Source organism: Pleurodeles waltl, chromosome 12 (genome assembly GCF_031143425.1).
Source record: "Pleurodeles waltl isolate 20211129_DDA chromosome 12, aPleWal1.hap1.20221129, whole genome shotgun sequence".
Classification (NCBI taxonomy): Eukaryota; Metazoa; Chordata; class Amphibia; order Caudata; family Salamandridae; genus Pleurodeles; species Pleurodeles waltl.
In genome coordinates this window covers 704529400-704543880 of record NC_090451.1, presented here as the reverse complement: position 1 = coordinate 704543880, position 14481 = coordinate 704529400, and the positions used below count along the sequence as shown (strand labels likewise).

The 14481-nt window shown below is 46.5% G+C and overlaps 1 protein-coding gene across 1 annotated transcript in view; it reads right to left on the bottom strand.

The window, feature by feature from the left end:
* FBXO24 (F-box protein 24) overlaps positions 1-14481 on the bottom strand; it is a 109360-nt gene that overhangs the window by 42460 nt on the left and 52419 nt on the right. The gene's annotated exons all lie outside the window — the stretch shown is intronic.

Sequence of the window (14481 nt, the reverse complement as noted above, 5' to 3'; positions counted from 1 at the left end):
TTTGGCTTTTCAACAGTTCTTGGAAGGTCTGGAGATTCCTCATATATATACAACCGAGCAGATCCAAGTGGGGAGGCTCCATAATATTCTATTTCCATCTTCTAGAACACCTTTGCAATGCACTCTACTACTATGCTTAACACACACCTGCGTATGCAACGCCCTGGCCTGTACTACAGACACTATCCCATACGCCCCAGCCACCCCTCTAAAAGGTATGCCAACCCGGCCAACATGGTTTTCCTGAGGTGACTTGATGATCTGGGCTACAGCAGGTCTTAGCGCAGAGGGTGACTTGTTTGAAGACGGCATCCTCTTGGACTTTGTAGCCCTGAACAGCCACCTGGAATGACTGGGCAGAGTGTTCCTTATCTATGGCACAATACGAATAGCAGGCAGCTTGGCAAGAGCCAGCCACACACGTGGCCCTGCAGGCATGACATACAATGGGGCATGGGAGGAGGTTAGTGGCTTGGCTATGTTAGGGGCTCCAGACACACAAATGCCCCCTTCACACACTGTGGACAGCTTGAGAGGATGAACTCCACTTAGTCTTCAATGATGAGTAATGGCACGCTGTGCTTCAATGTCCTTCGCGGATTACCTGCAATGCCTGGCTTAAGTCTATTCAAACCTACATACTTCACAGTGCATTTCTGAAACCCCCCAAAATTGCAGTTACTCCCCCCCTCAACCTCCCTTTTCAATGAACGCAATGACAGTGGTAGTAGTGCAATATTGCCTTAAAATCACCAGGAAATTTAGAACGTCCAGAATAGCAGCCACGCATCAGAGGGTGGAGAACATTACAGTCTGGTCTGAAATACAATCCAATATTCCATGAGTTCACCCATCCACACACCCATTCATTCATCGATCTGTCCGTTTACTCCATCCACTGACCCATCATACAAACCCACCCAAATCCATCCACTGCTCATCACACATACATTCATCACTCAAGCACTCTCCACATTCATCTATCTATTCAAACCTAATCTATCCCAACCAGCTCATAAGTTTCCTCACTTATTTATATATCAATCCATCCATTCACACATCCACACCCAGATTCATTAATTCCTCCATCCACACATCTGAAATCCCACCCTGATCCATCCATTAGCAATCACCCATCCATTTATTCTTGTCCCCCTGCATAAGATCAATTCATCTATCCCAGCTTGACCCAACCAATGAATTCATCCATCCATGTAGCCAATCCCATCCACAAAAACTCATCTATCATCCGCACTTAGGGCCTGATTTTGAATTTGGCGGACGGGTTACTCCTTCACAAACGTGACGGAAAGCCCGTCTGCACTATTACGATTCCCATAGGATATAATGGCATTGTAACACGGCGGATGGGATATTCATCACGTTTGTGACTGAGTTACCCATCTGCCCAACTCTAAATCAGGCCCTTAGACTTCCGTCTATACATCCCCAGACGCCCACCCCTCATTGACTCTATATATCCATTCATCCATCCATCCGTCAATTCGTCTCCAGACAACCGTCATCGAAATCATCGAGGCTGCACGCCCTGTCTCAGGTCAGTCTCCTGCAACAACTCCCAGGCTCCAGCTTGTTCATCCCAAGGGTTTTATTGCAGAGAGCGCCCCAGGGGTGCAACAGACATGTGTGCCCACTTTGTGTGGCCCGGGGCACTTGGGGATTACAGAAAGGGCTGCAGACTCTTGTGTGGCCCCTCCTGTAATACAGATAGCGCTGCTCTATTTGTTGAGAGTATTCCCTCATTTGCATGGGGGCGTGGCCCCATGCAAATGATGGAATATCTTTGCCTTTCTTCCCGCACCATATCATGGACGTATTATAGGTTTCCTACATTGATTGAGCAAACACTGTCCGGATTCTTTGTGACTGCTTGTGTTATCTAAGGAAAGATTGCAGAACTTTCAAGCAATTGTTACCCTGTTACTTTAGTATAATGGCTTAGTGCCTAGTAATACTGTAGGTTCCTCAGAGGCCCGTCCCATTCCCTTTGTATACATCATACAGTCCTGAAGATGGTCTCGCAGACTGGTTAGCCATCTGAGACTTAAACATCGACAGTGCATCCACTCTGACTTACCAACAGTCAGCTTCGATAATCTATAAACATATTTTCAACTGGGAATGTACTTTGATTAAAACATTTTAGTTATGTAAGGTGGATATATGGATCTCCGTTGATCATCACAAAAAATATGTGTTAATCTGTTTTTTTTGTGATTAATGTGGGTCGGTTGTGCTTTTTACAATGTTTTACCGTGGACCCTGACTGAACATTGTGGTAATTGATCATGTGTAATGCATTGATATTTGTTGTTAAATTTATGGAGAAAAAAAACTTTTCTAGAATCAATTTCTTGCTACGTCTTATTATTAGTATATCCTAGGTTTAATTCAGTGTAAATTGGACTATTCTGCCAACTCAATTTTGAAAGTTTTTAAGTGACTCCTTCAGGAGCCCTTTGTTTCGTGAGTATTATGGATGTTGGCGCAGCGGCAAAGAAGCTGTCAGGGGCGCACTGAAAGTGAGACAAAATAAGGGCTGCAAAGGCTGCAACAGGAGGCGTCGCCTGTTCGTGAATGTGGGCAAAGGGATCTCCTCCTGCGTTAAAGGTGAGTCAGGTTTGGGAAGAGGGTAGCTCGGATTGCGAGGGGTACAGTGGCTGACAGCTTCTCAAAGTCAGAACTAAGCTGGCTTTCATTGGCGTGGGTCCCCAAGTGACGAAGTTCACACCACTGATAGTGAGTCATGGGGGGTGTCAATGTAACTGACGCCGTGCGTGGAGTTTAGCGATTATTCCTCTAGCACACGGCGTCCCCTTGCTGATTCTGGGCCAAACGTATTTTGGGGTGCCCTTTTTGGGAACAGCTTTGAATTTATGATCTAGTGTCAGTTTTTTCATGACCTCTTTGGCCAAGTCGCTGACAGTGTACACACACACTCGTCCAAATTGTAAATGTCTTTAAATCTAATACTCAGGGATAGTGACGTGTGTTTTTAATATTGTAACACAGCAGCAGCTCACTGATATTACAGAAAATAATCTATGTTACAACCTCCCATTTCTCATTTATGAGGTCCTGTTTTGATCTAAAAGAAACTTTGATCTAAAAAAACGTTTTTATGTATGTTGAGTGAAACATAAGCACATTTGTCTGCAAAATGTCTGTAAGAGACTCACACATCACCACATTAAAAATAAATGAACGGAAACGGTATTTATAACTATTTGTTTAAGAATTATTCAAGGTCTTCAGGGCAAGAGTCTGTACAGAACAGAGCTGGCTCTATCAGGGGCACCCAGAAAGGTTGGCGGTCATGAGCCAGGATCCACTTTGTCTATGTCTTATAAACATCTCTGCCTGCTGGTTCAATGGTTATGTGCACATGATTGCTGCCACTGGCCTGTGTCACCCTACAGGAGTTTGAGGTGGTGGTGGTCACTAGCCAGCCAAGAGGGCCCCCCCCTTGACTCTCAGTTGTAGCAGCACTAGTGTCCTTCCATCCACACATGGGCACGACTGCCCAGCAAGCCATAGCTAATATGTAGACATGATGAGTGTATAGAAGGAAGATGTGGGTACTCCTATAGGTAGGTCCATCTGGTACAAAAGGAGTAGGACAAGTATGTGTCAGGTGGTCTTGCAGCAAGCGACGAGTCTCGCTGCATGAGCAGGGAAGGTCTCAGGGTGTATTCCGAATCACCGAATGAGTACCATAGCCCTGAAGGGGGGAGCCGGAGTCACTGTACGAGACCCATGGCTGAACAAGAGGTGGCCTCGGTCGCTCTCTGAGGCTCATGACCAGGCAGGAGGAACCTCTGGTCACTACCAGACCTATAACCGAACAGACGGGTCCTCGGTCGCTCTCTGAAGCTCATGACCAGGCAGGAGGAATCCCCAGGCACTGTACCTGGCCCATAACCGAGCAAGAGGTGGCCTCGGTCGCTCTCTGAGACTTATGACCAGGCAGGAGGAACCTCCGGTCACTGCCAGACCCATAACCGGCCAAGAGGGAGCCTCGGTTGCTCTCTGAGACTCATGAACAGGCGGGAGGAATCCCCGGGTACTGGACAAGACCCATAACTGACCAAGAGGGGGACTCAGTCACTCTCTGAGGCTCATGACCAGGCAGGAGGAACCTCCGGTCAATACCAGACCCATAACCGGCCAAGAGGGATCCTTGGTCGCTCTCGGTCGCTCTCTGAGACTCATGACAAGGCAGGAGGAATCCCTGGGCAATGGACAAGACCCATAACCGACCAAGCAGGAGGAACCTCCGGTCACTGTACCAGACCCATAACCAATGAAGAGGGGCCTTGGTCGCTCTCTGAGGCTCATGACCAGGCAGGAGGAACCTCCGGTCAGTACCAGACCCATAACCGGCCAAGAGGGGCCTCAGTCGCTCTCTGAGACTCATGACCAGGCAGGAGGAATCTCCGGGCACTGTACCAGACCCATAACGACCAAGAGGGACCTTGGTCGCTCTCTGAGGCTCATGACCAGGCAGGAGGAACCTCTGGTCACTGTACCGGACCCATAACCAATGAAGAGGGAGCCTTGGTCGCTCTCTGAGGCTCATGACCAGACAGGAGGAACCTCCAGTCACTACCAGACCCATAACCGGCCAAGAGGGGCCTCGGTCGTTCTCTGAGACTACAGGCAGGAGGAATCCCCGGGCACTGTACCAGACCCATAACTGAACAAGAGGTTGCCTCGTCGCTCTCTCTGAGACGCATGACCAGGCAGGAGGAATCCCTGGGCACTGTACCAGACCCATAACGACCAAGAGGGGCCTTGGTCGCTCTCTGAGGCTCATGACCAGGCAGGAGGAATCCCCTGGCACTGTACTAGACCCATAACGACCAAGAGGAGGCCTCTGTCGCTCTCTGGAGCTCATGACCAGGCAGGAGGAAACTCTGGTCACTACCAGACCCATAACGACCCAAGAGGGGGCCTCGTTGCTCTCTGAGGCTCACGACCAGGAAGGAGGAACCTCTGGTCACTCCCAGACCCATAACCAGCCAAGAGAGAGCCTCGTTGCTCTCTGAGACTCATGACCAGGCAAGAGGAATCCCCGGACACTGTACCAGACCCATAACCAACCAAGAGGGACCTCAGTCTCTCTCTGAGACTCATGACCAGGCAGGAGGAAACTCCGGTCACTACCAGACCCATAACCGACCAAGAGGGGTCCTTCGTCACTCTCTGAGGCTCATGACCAGGCAGGAGGAATCTACGGGCACTGCACCAGACTCATAACCGACCAAGAGGGGACTCGGTTGTTCTCTGAGACTCATGACCAGGCAGGAGGAGACTCTGGTCACTACCAGACCCATAACCGACCAAGAGGGAGCCTTGTTGCTCTCTGAGGCTCATGACCAGACAGGAGGAATCCCCGGGCAATGTACCAGACTCATAACCAACCAAGAGGGAGCCTTGGTCACTCTCTGAGGCTCATGACCAGGCAAGAGGAACTTCCGGTCACTACCAGACCCATAACTGACCAAGAGGGAGCCTCAGTCGCTCTCTGAGGCTCATGACCAGGCAGGACGAATCCCCTAGCACTGTACCAGACCCATAACTGAGCCAGAAGGGTTCTCGGTCGCTGTCTGAGGCTCATGAGCAGGCCAGAGGAATCCCCGGGCAACGTAGCAGACCCATAACCGACTACGAGGGGGCCTCGTCGCTCTCTGAGGCTCATGACCAGGCAGGCGGAATCCCCGGGCAACGTAGCCGACCCATAACCGACTACGAGGGGGCCTCGTCGCTCTCTGAGGCTCATGACCAGGCAGGAGGAATCCCCGGGCAACGTATCAGACCCATAACCGAGCAAGAGGGGGCCTTGGTCACTCTCTGAGGCTCATGACCAGGCAGGAGGAAACTCTGGTCACTACCAGACCCATAACCGACCAAGAGGGGGCCTCGGTCACTCTCTGAGGCTCATGACCAGGCAGGAGGAACCTCCGGACACTACCAGACCCATAACCGACCAAGAGGGGCCTTGGTCGCTCTCTGAGGCTCATGACCAGGCAGGAGGAAACTCTGGTCACTACCAGACCCATAACCGACCAAGAGGGGTCCTCGGTCACTCTCTGAGGCTCATGACCAGGCAGGAGGAACCTCCGGACACTACCAGACCCATAACCGACCAAGAGGGGCCTTGGTCGCTCTCTGAGGCTCATGACCAGGCAGGAGGAATCCCCAGGCACTGAACCAGACCCATAACTGAGTAAGAGGGGTTCTCGGTCGCTCTCTGAGGCACATGTCCAGGCAGGAGGAATCCCCGGGCAACTTACCAGACCCATAACCGACCAAGAGGGGACCTTGGTCGCTCTCTGAGGCTCATGACCAGACAGGAGGAATCCCTGGGCACTACCAGACCCATAACCGACCAAGAGGGGTCCTTGGTTGCTCTCTGAGGCTCATGACTACAGTGGCAGGATGGTTAAAAACTCTACGTGTCTTGTAAAAAAAAAACAGTTGACCTTTTTGCTGAGGTGATAAATTATGTCAGCGTGCTCTTTATATGTGAGCTCTAGTGATAGGCTGTGTTGGCCTACCAGGGTTCATACTAGGGTTAAAGTCTAACAAGAGTCTAATTGTTTTCACCTTTCCTCATCTACATAGGATTTTGGAAGTAGGGGTTAAGCAGTAATTCCAGGGGTGGAATGACACGCGTATTGGCAGCCGGAGAAGGAGGGGCAGTTGTGAAGCCCAGAAGCCCTTTAAATTTCATCTTTCGCGCTCCCGGGACGCGCGTATTGGCAGCGGGAGAACAAGGGGCAGTTGAGAAGCCCAGGAGCCCTTTAAATTTCATCTTTCGCGCTCCCGCTCGCGGGACGCGCGTATTGGCAGCCGGAGAAGGAGGGGCAGTTGAGAAGCCCAGGAGCCCTTTAAATTTCATCTTTCGCGCTCCCGGGACGCGCGTATTGGCAGCGGGAGAACAAGGGGCAGTTGAGAAGCCCAGGAGCCCTTTAAATTTCATCTTTCGCGCTCCCGCTCCCGGGACGCGCGTATTGGCAGCCGGAGAAGGAGGGGCAGTTGAGAAGCCCAGGAGCCCTTTAAATTTCATCTTTCGCGCTCCGGCTCGCGGGATGCGCCCGGGCCAAGGGCGGGCCCGTCCTTGCCCGTCATTGCCAGGAAGAGGCAGGGCACGGCCCCCCTTCTGACATCTTTACTAAGGCCCTTGGACTTGGTGACATATAGGCACGTGGCTGCCAGGAGGTACTTTCTTCGCGTTTTCTTTTCTCTGCTGCTCACATGACTGAGTTTAACTCTTAGATTACGTAAAGTAATTTCAAAGAACAGTATCTAGTCACTGTCATTGGGGCAGGTTTAAATTCTTATATACCTGAGGCTGTGTTTACATCAAGAACGCTGGTTTTTGTTTACAACTGTAGCAACTGTTGGAGGTGGGACTAAGTGGGACTAAGCCCCTATAACTTTTACTTAGAGTATCTTAAAGATCGGATTCCGCCCGTGGGAGATGGGGGTGGGATTCACCTCCCATAAATCTGGTGTGCATCCCCTTGGCTCTTTTCTTACGCTACCTAACCTGAGGGACCCTAACGACCCATTGGGATGGGGAAAAGGAAAGCCAGCGGTAATCCCACTGGGCTGGGAGGGGCGAAGAAAGTACCTCGACATGCTGCTGAGAACTGTACATTGACTCAAATTGATGATCTAATAGAGGAATTAGAAAGTTTGCTAGCGACTAAGCCCCTTAAGAAAGGGAGTACTGCCGCTACCAATGACATAAACTCCTTTTTTTCCCCTGTGAACAGAGAGTTGTCGCTACCTTCATTACAAGGCCCTAATTCAGAACTCATCATGCCAGAAGCTTTGACTAATTCAACAGAGAAACCTAAACTGAGCTCGCCTAGCCAGGAGGGTAGTGTCTTAACCCTTATAAACTGCTCTAATCGTTTTCTACCTCTTGCCTCCTTGGTGCCCTTTGGCCCAGAGAGGAGTGTGTCAAGGGAAACTGAGGAGCCTTCAATGCATTCAGCTACTCAAGGGGAACACCCTGTCGAGGCACAGTTAGTACAAATAAGAGCTGAAATTCTCTGCCTCAGGGAGTATCTTACTTCTTTTAGCCACATGATATATGAGAAGCTGGACGGCATATCTGCCGTAATTGGGGGTATAAGGAAATCCTCGTCTAAACTTGAGCAAAATTCTTCATCTAGGCAAATCCAACAGGTTGGAACATGCACAGCAGGAACTTACAGGGGAAAGAGGGCTGGAGTGGCAACACAAAATTCCCATGGGGAAGAAAGTGTACTTCCTGTTGTGGTCGGCTTAAATAAATGTGACATAAACCGGAACAAAGGGGCTAACCAGGAGGCGCACAGAAATGAATTTTCAGACAATAGTTTTACAGATCCTCCGCGAAGTGCCCCAATAACTCAGACTAAGCATGGCCGGTATGATGTATACATGACAAACGTCCCTAAGTTAAACTATGGTCAAAAAGAGCAAGGGGACTCTCTTAAGAACAAAGTAATCCATTGGATAAGAGGGGTAAAGAAGTGTAGGTCTATTATAAGGGATGATATAGTTACTGTCCAAAGATACACAAGAGAATGCTCAGGAACAGACCTTATAGGGCTGAAATTGAGCAGCCAGAGCCTAGCAAAGGGTCTCTTGGCACTTGACCAAAGATCGAGACCTGGTACTTCATCCCAAGTTTTACTTGCTCAAACTATCCCCCAATCATTGGCTTATTTGTTTTTTAAAGAGAAACATAACATCCCAACGCCCCCCAGTACTTGTACTCTAAGACGGGTTTATAGGAGCAGCCCAATTTTAAGCACAGATTGACGTGAAGCCCTCATAGCGAAGGACGGGAGAGACGGCATACCCAGCAAAATGGCTCTTGACCCCTGTATGTTAAGCAATCAGACAATAGGCGCCCTGGGAGTAGAGCCAAGAGCATATTGTAGTGACCAAGTAGAGGAGGCAGACCGTGGAGTAACGCCTTACTTAAACGAGAACAAAGAGAAGTTGCAAGACATGGGGGATGGAACTGATTCACTAATTAAGCTTCTATCTTGGAACGTGGCAGGTCTGTTTAAAAAATAGCTAACCCTGATTGGTGCAGCCTCATAGACCAACACCATATTATTTTATTGCAGGAGACATGGGCCTCTTCTGTGATTAATAGAATAGGTTATTGGACTTTTCAGAAGGCTGCGCTTCCATCGCCATCTGGCAGGGCATCAGGGGGTTTGATAATCTGGCTAAAACATGATCTGTTCCCAAAGGCGAAGGAGCTACCAACCCCCACTAGGGACATATTAGCTGTTGAGGTCGAACTAAGCAGCACAAGGGGGCCCGTTTGTATAGTATTTGTAAATATATACGTTAGACCTGGCCCTCAAAGGTCTCAGATTGCTTTGATAAACATGCTTACAGACCTCCTGAACTGCTTACCAGAGGGGCAGGGCTTAATTGTTGCAGGAGATTATAATATGCAACTGAATTGCAAAGATAAAGGAACCCAGTTTGCAGATCCATGGGATAGATCTGGGCCGGTCCAGGCCACAACTAAGAAAGCAGGGGGAGCACTGGATCTACTAGAGGATCTAATAAAAGCAAAGGGGTTAAGAATACTAAATGGGAACACGAAGTCAGATACTCCGGCGTTGCCTACATATAGGAGAGGTTCATACTCGAGCCATCTAGATTATGTCTTAGTAGACGATGCACTCTGGGAAACTCTCATTGATATGTTCGCTCTTCCACGTAATGATAGTGACCACCAAGCTCTGAGTACCTCTTTTTACTACCCTATTTAGCTGCAAAACGCTGACAAAGTGGGTCAAGGGCAATGCCCTAATTATGACAAATGATCCTAAAAATATGAAATGGGAACTGGTGGAAGATGATGCAAATTTTCAGTTACTAATTTATAAAATAGTTGCATCAACACTTTCACCCTTGAAATATATTGATTTTGTATCGGTGGATCTGATTAACTTGCATAGTACTTTGACCAATCGGTTAAAACCACATTTTCAGGTAGTAAGGAGGCGGGCAGAAACTTGGGCCAGAACATTGAGGTGGTTTTCTAACTCCTGCCGTCAGGCCAAAACACAGGTATTGGGAGCACTGAAGGCAGGGAACTGTCGAGAGATAAGAGTATCCAGGGTCGCGTACAAAGTAGCACTCAAAAATGCTAAAAAAGAGTGGGAAACCAAACATTGGAATAGGTTGGTAGATGCACTTCATGAGAAGGATCTCAAACTGTTTTGGGAATTGGTGACAGGTAAAAGCTGCTCCCAAACCGTAGAGAACTACCCTGTAATCCTGCCAGAAACCTGGGTGTCACATTTTAAAAACTTATATAGAGTGGCTCAAATTAGTAACATTACTGTCCCTCTATTAAAATGTAATGGACCCTTTATTTCTTATACACAAAGTGCTGGGAGAGTCAAACCACCCAAATTTGATTTGGATCTCTTCTCTCTAAAAGAAACAACCTTGGCTCTCCAATCATTACGCAAAGGGAAGGCCCCCGGACTAGATGGTATTCCAGGCAATTTATATTTGTCTTGACCGATAACTTGGTCTTTATATTTAAATGCGCTCAGTAATGAGATACTGAGGGGCGGTGGACTTCCCTCCATGTGGCAAGGAGCAATTATAGTCCCCATCTTCAAGAAAGGGCCAAGGGATGAACCAACCAACTATAGGCCAATAAGTCTAATTGATGTCAGCCAAAAAATATTCTGCAAGCAGGTATTGAACAGACTACAGGCATGGATAGAGGACTCTCACATCCTTTCCGACTTCCAGGCAGGATTTAAGAAAGGAGTGAGTACAATAGATCAGGCGTTCAGGTTCAATCTTCTTTGCTGGAAATACCTGTCACTCAATAAGAGCCACTTGTATGTGGCTTTTATAGACCTAAAAGCTGCCTTTGACATGGTCCCATGGGACCTACTGTGGAATGTTCTGGAGAGCTACCAACTTGATAAAGACTTATTAAGAATGATTAGATACCTACACAAGGGGACTTATGCTCAGGTATGTTGGTCTCAAAGTGGTGATTTAATAGAAGCTATACCTGTTGATAGGGGGGTCAGGCAGGGGTGTGTCCTGGCCCCCACACTGTTCAATCTTTTTATTAATGGTGCAGTGGACCAGCTCTTGCACTGTAATCATGATGCTCCAAAGTTAGCAGGAGCCTTTGTCCCCACCTTAATGTTCGCTGATGATACTTTATTAATCTCAAGAACTCCAATGGGCCTACAAAATGAACTGGATGTTTTTTTAACATTTTTGCTCCAGCAGAGGACTTGAAATAAATCTAACTAAATCAAAGTTCATGGTTTTTAACCCACATAAATCATTCATAGGGACAATGACTATAGCAGGCCATCCGGTAGAGAGAGTTAGCCAATTCGACTATCTGGGGCTTAGGTTAGCAGATGATCAACAGTGGTCGGCACAGATTGGGAAGAGCTTGTCAGTTCTTAGACAGAGGTCAGCAGTGATAGGGAGGGAAATCGCTAACATCTCGGACGGGGAGCTCTCACCTGCTATTACAGTCTACAAAGCAGCAGCAGTGGCAGCTTCAGCTTATGGTGCCGAGCTTTGGGGGCACTCTAACTCTAGGTGTCTGACGACGGTAGAAAACCGCTTTATACGTACTTTTTTCCGGCTGCCGATGAGTACCCCTCTTATACCTCTTAGGTTTGATTTAGCATTAAACGAGGTTTTGGACCTCTGAATACTTGTCCACCTTCCAAACAGCAACAGACGAGCTTCTAGTGGGTGATTGTGTATCAAAAATCCCCTGGTTTAGATACATCAGAGACATGTGTAAACTCCTTAAAATGGAGGTGTGGAGAGATCCTCATAACTTGACCAAGGAAGTAAAAGTGCGTATAATTAGGTGCTACTGGGAGAACATTCTGGTGCAAATTTGGTCTAAAACAAATCCAAGGTAGCCAGACCCTACAGTTTCTGGATCACAAATGTAGCCCTAAGTTCGAGGCCTATATGGACAATGTAAATCCTCCTTACACCAAAACCCTTTTTATCAAATTTAGATTAGGGATTCTCCCGCTTAAGACATTTACTGCGAGATGAAGCGTGGAGAATTGCAATCTGACCTCCTGCCACTATTGCCAGGAGAAACCAGAGTCACTTGCGCACTTTATGTTTTTTTACCCTAGATATCTGGTCCCCAGGAAGAAGTGGATTATTCCGCTATGCAGGTTAATGGGGATAAGGGAATGTAATACATCATTACGCATTTTGACAACTGATACATCTGATAAAGTGGTCTTCTCAGTTGCGAGATACTTGCAAAATGCATGGGCTATAAGAACTAGAGAATTGTTATAATTGTGTATTTTAAGAATATTGATCTTAGATTAGAGTTATTTAATGTAGCAGTAGATTATCGATTGGATTTAAGATGTAGTGGCCCATTATATTTTAAAATTTTAATATTTTGGGATTTTAAGATTGATGCCTGTTTTGCGCTGTTTTAATAACTATGCGATTTTATAACTTATCAGGGTCTCTTAATGTATTATGTGGTGCTTTTTGTTTGTCTTACTTATAATTGGTCTACTGTATAATTATGATATGGTGTTTATTGTATACTTTTATGGCGTTTTCAGCCGAAATAAAGTTATATTGGATATTGGATTGGACTGTGAGTCTGTGCATACTTACAAACTTACATCTTTAAGGGTATTCACCGACTCCTCTTCAATCCAGGACCACACTGGCAAAGGGCAAGAGTGAAACTTATTCCAGTGTGAAAAAAAACAGGGTGTTGGAAAAATGAATTTGCAGTCGCTCCACAGATTTTTGTGTGAGCAAACATATGTGTGTAGACTTTCTCATACGAAAGTACAATTCACTACAGTTTGGTAAGAGTAAGTTTCCAGGTCTACTTCTGTAAACGCTTGTAAAATCCTGAAAGTCATAAATGTGCACCAATGCAAGGATATATATCAGCGGGTGCAATTTTGTGACTTTTTTTAAAGAGACGGGTCCATAATTTAGTTAAATTTTTCATCTGAATTCGTCCATAATTTATTTACAGTGATTCTCCAATAATTATTTTTTAAATCATGGCACGTGTGAAACAACATGCTTCAGGGATATGTTATTTAACATTGCACAATAGTTCATTAAAATATTTTTTGCAAGTTAAAGATTTTTTTTGTATATACTTGCAAACCAAAAAATGATCAGTCTTGCTTTCATGCTTCTGCATGCAATTTTGTATAACTCAGGAACATTTTAGAAGCATCATAAAAAACCTCAAATAGTTACATTTTGCAAACATGGACACATTTGTATACTGGAACCACTCTGTAATGCAAGCTAAGCTCTCTGCATTTCCTTAGAGCATATGCTCTAATGGTGAAGGTTTTGAATTAATGAACCATGCATACAAGGTTGAACAACTCACGTATATCAATATAAACCTTGCTGTACAGACAGAAATACTCTTTGACAGATCCATACTGTGGTGCTGCAAACTGGCAGCCAGAGGGTGTGTGCTGCATGGGGTTGAGCCTACTTGCTCAGTGGACTAAATAAACTTGAAAACTTGTTAACTTGTTGTATTTGATCCCAAACAATCTATCCTGGGATTTGGAGGATAGGAATTCCACACCCATGCCTCTGTGACTGTACTAGAGGGAGCCTTCGCCGCAATATGAGAATGGTGACAATGCTGTAGGGAGCCTTGATTACTTTATGAACTCCATAACTATACTGGAGTGAGTCTCATTCACTCTGTGAGAACTATTGCCATAAAAGAGAAAGCATAAGTCACACACAGACTGATGACCTATAGTCATCGCTTCAATCAACAAGTCTAAGTGAGTCTAGAGTCCGCATCTGTAGCAGTTCCAGTCTGTCCCTACCTCCCATGTGGATTTATAACCAGGCTTCTAAACTTCTGCCCATGTCACACAGTGGGGGTGTTATGGATTGCATGCATCAGGACAAGATTGGGTGCTAACATCTGGTTTCATTTCACTTTTAACATATACAGGCAAAAGATCAGGCACATAGTCGATCAGCTATCATAACTGTGAACATGATGTGTAAAATTCCAAAAATCTGTAAATTAATGATAGATGGGAGCAGAGAACAGAACACCAGGCCTTGGAAGGACACCAGGAAACAGGGTGTAGAATGGAAATAGTAACAGCAGGATGCGTATATAAACAATTATACTTTTGAGAACTTATCAAAAATTTTGGATGATCCAGCGCATGTACACAATGTGTAGAAGAAACGTCTCACCCCATGGTTTCTAAAAGACAGAGGTATTCGGTTTGAGGGCGGTTTCTTCCGAAGGATTATGGAGGTTCCTGAAATCAGACTCGTCAAGTTGAGGTGCCGGGGGGGGGGTCGCTTATAGTCTTTATCTGAATGGTCCACATATGTTGTCTCTCACTCCTTCAATGAAAATGATTC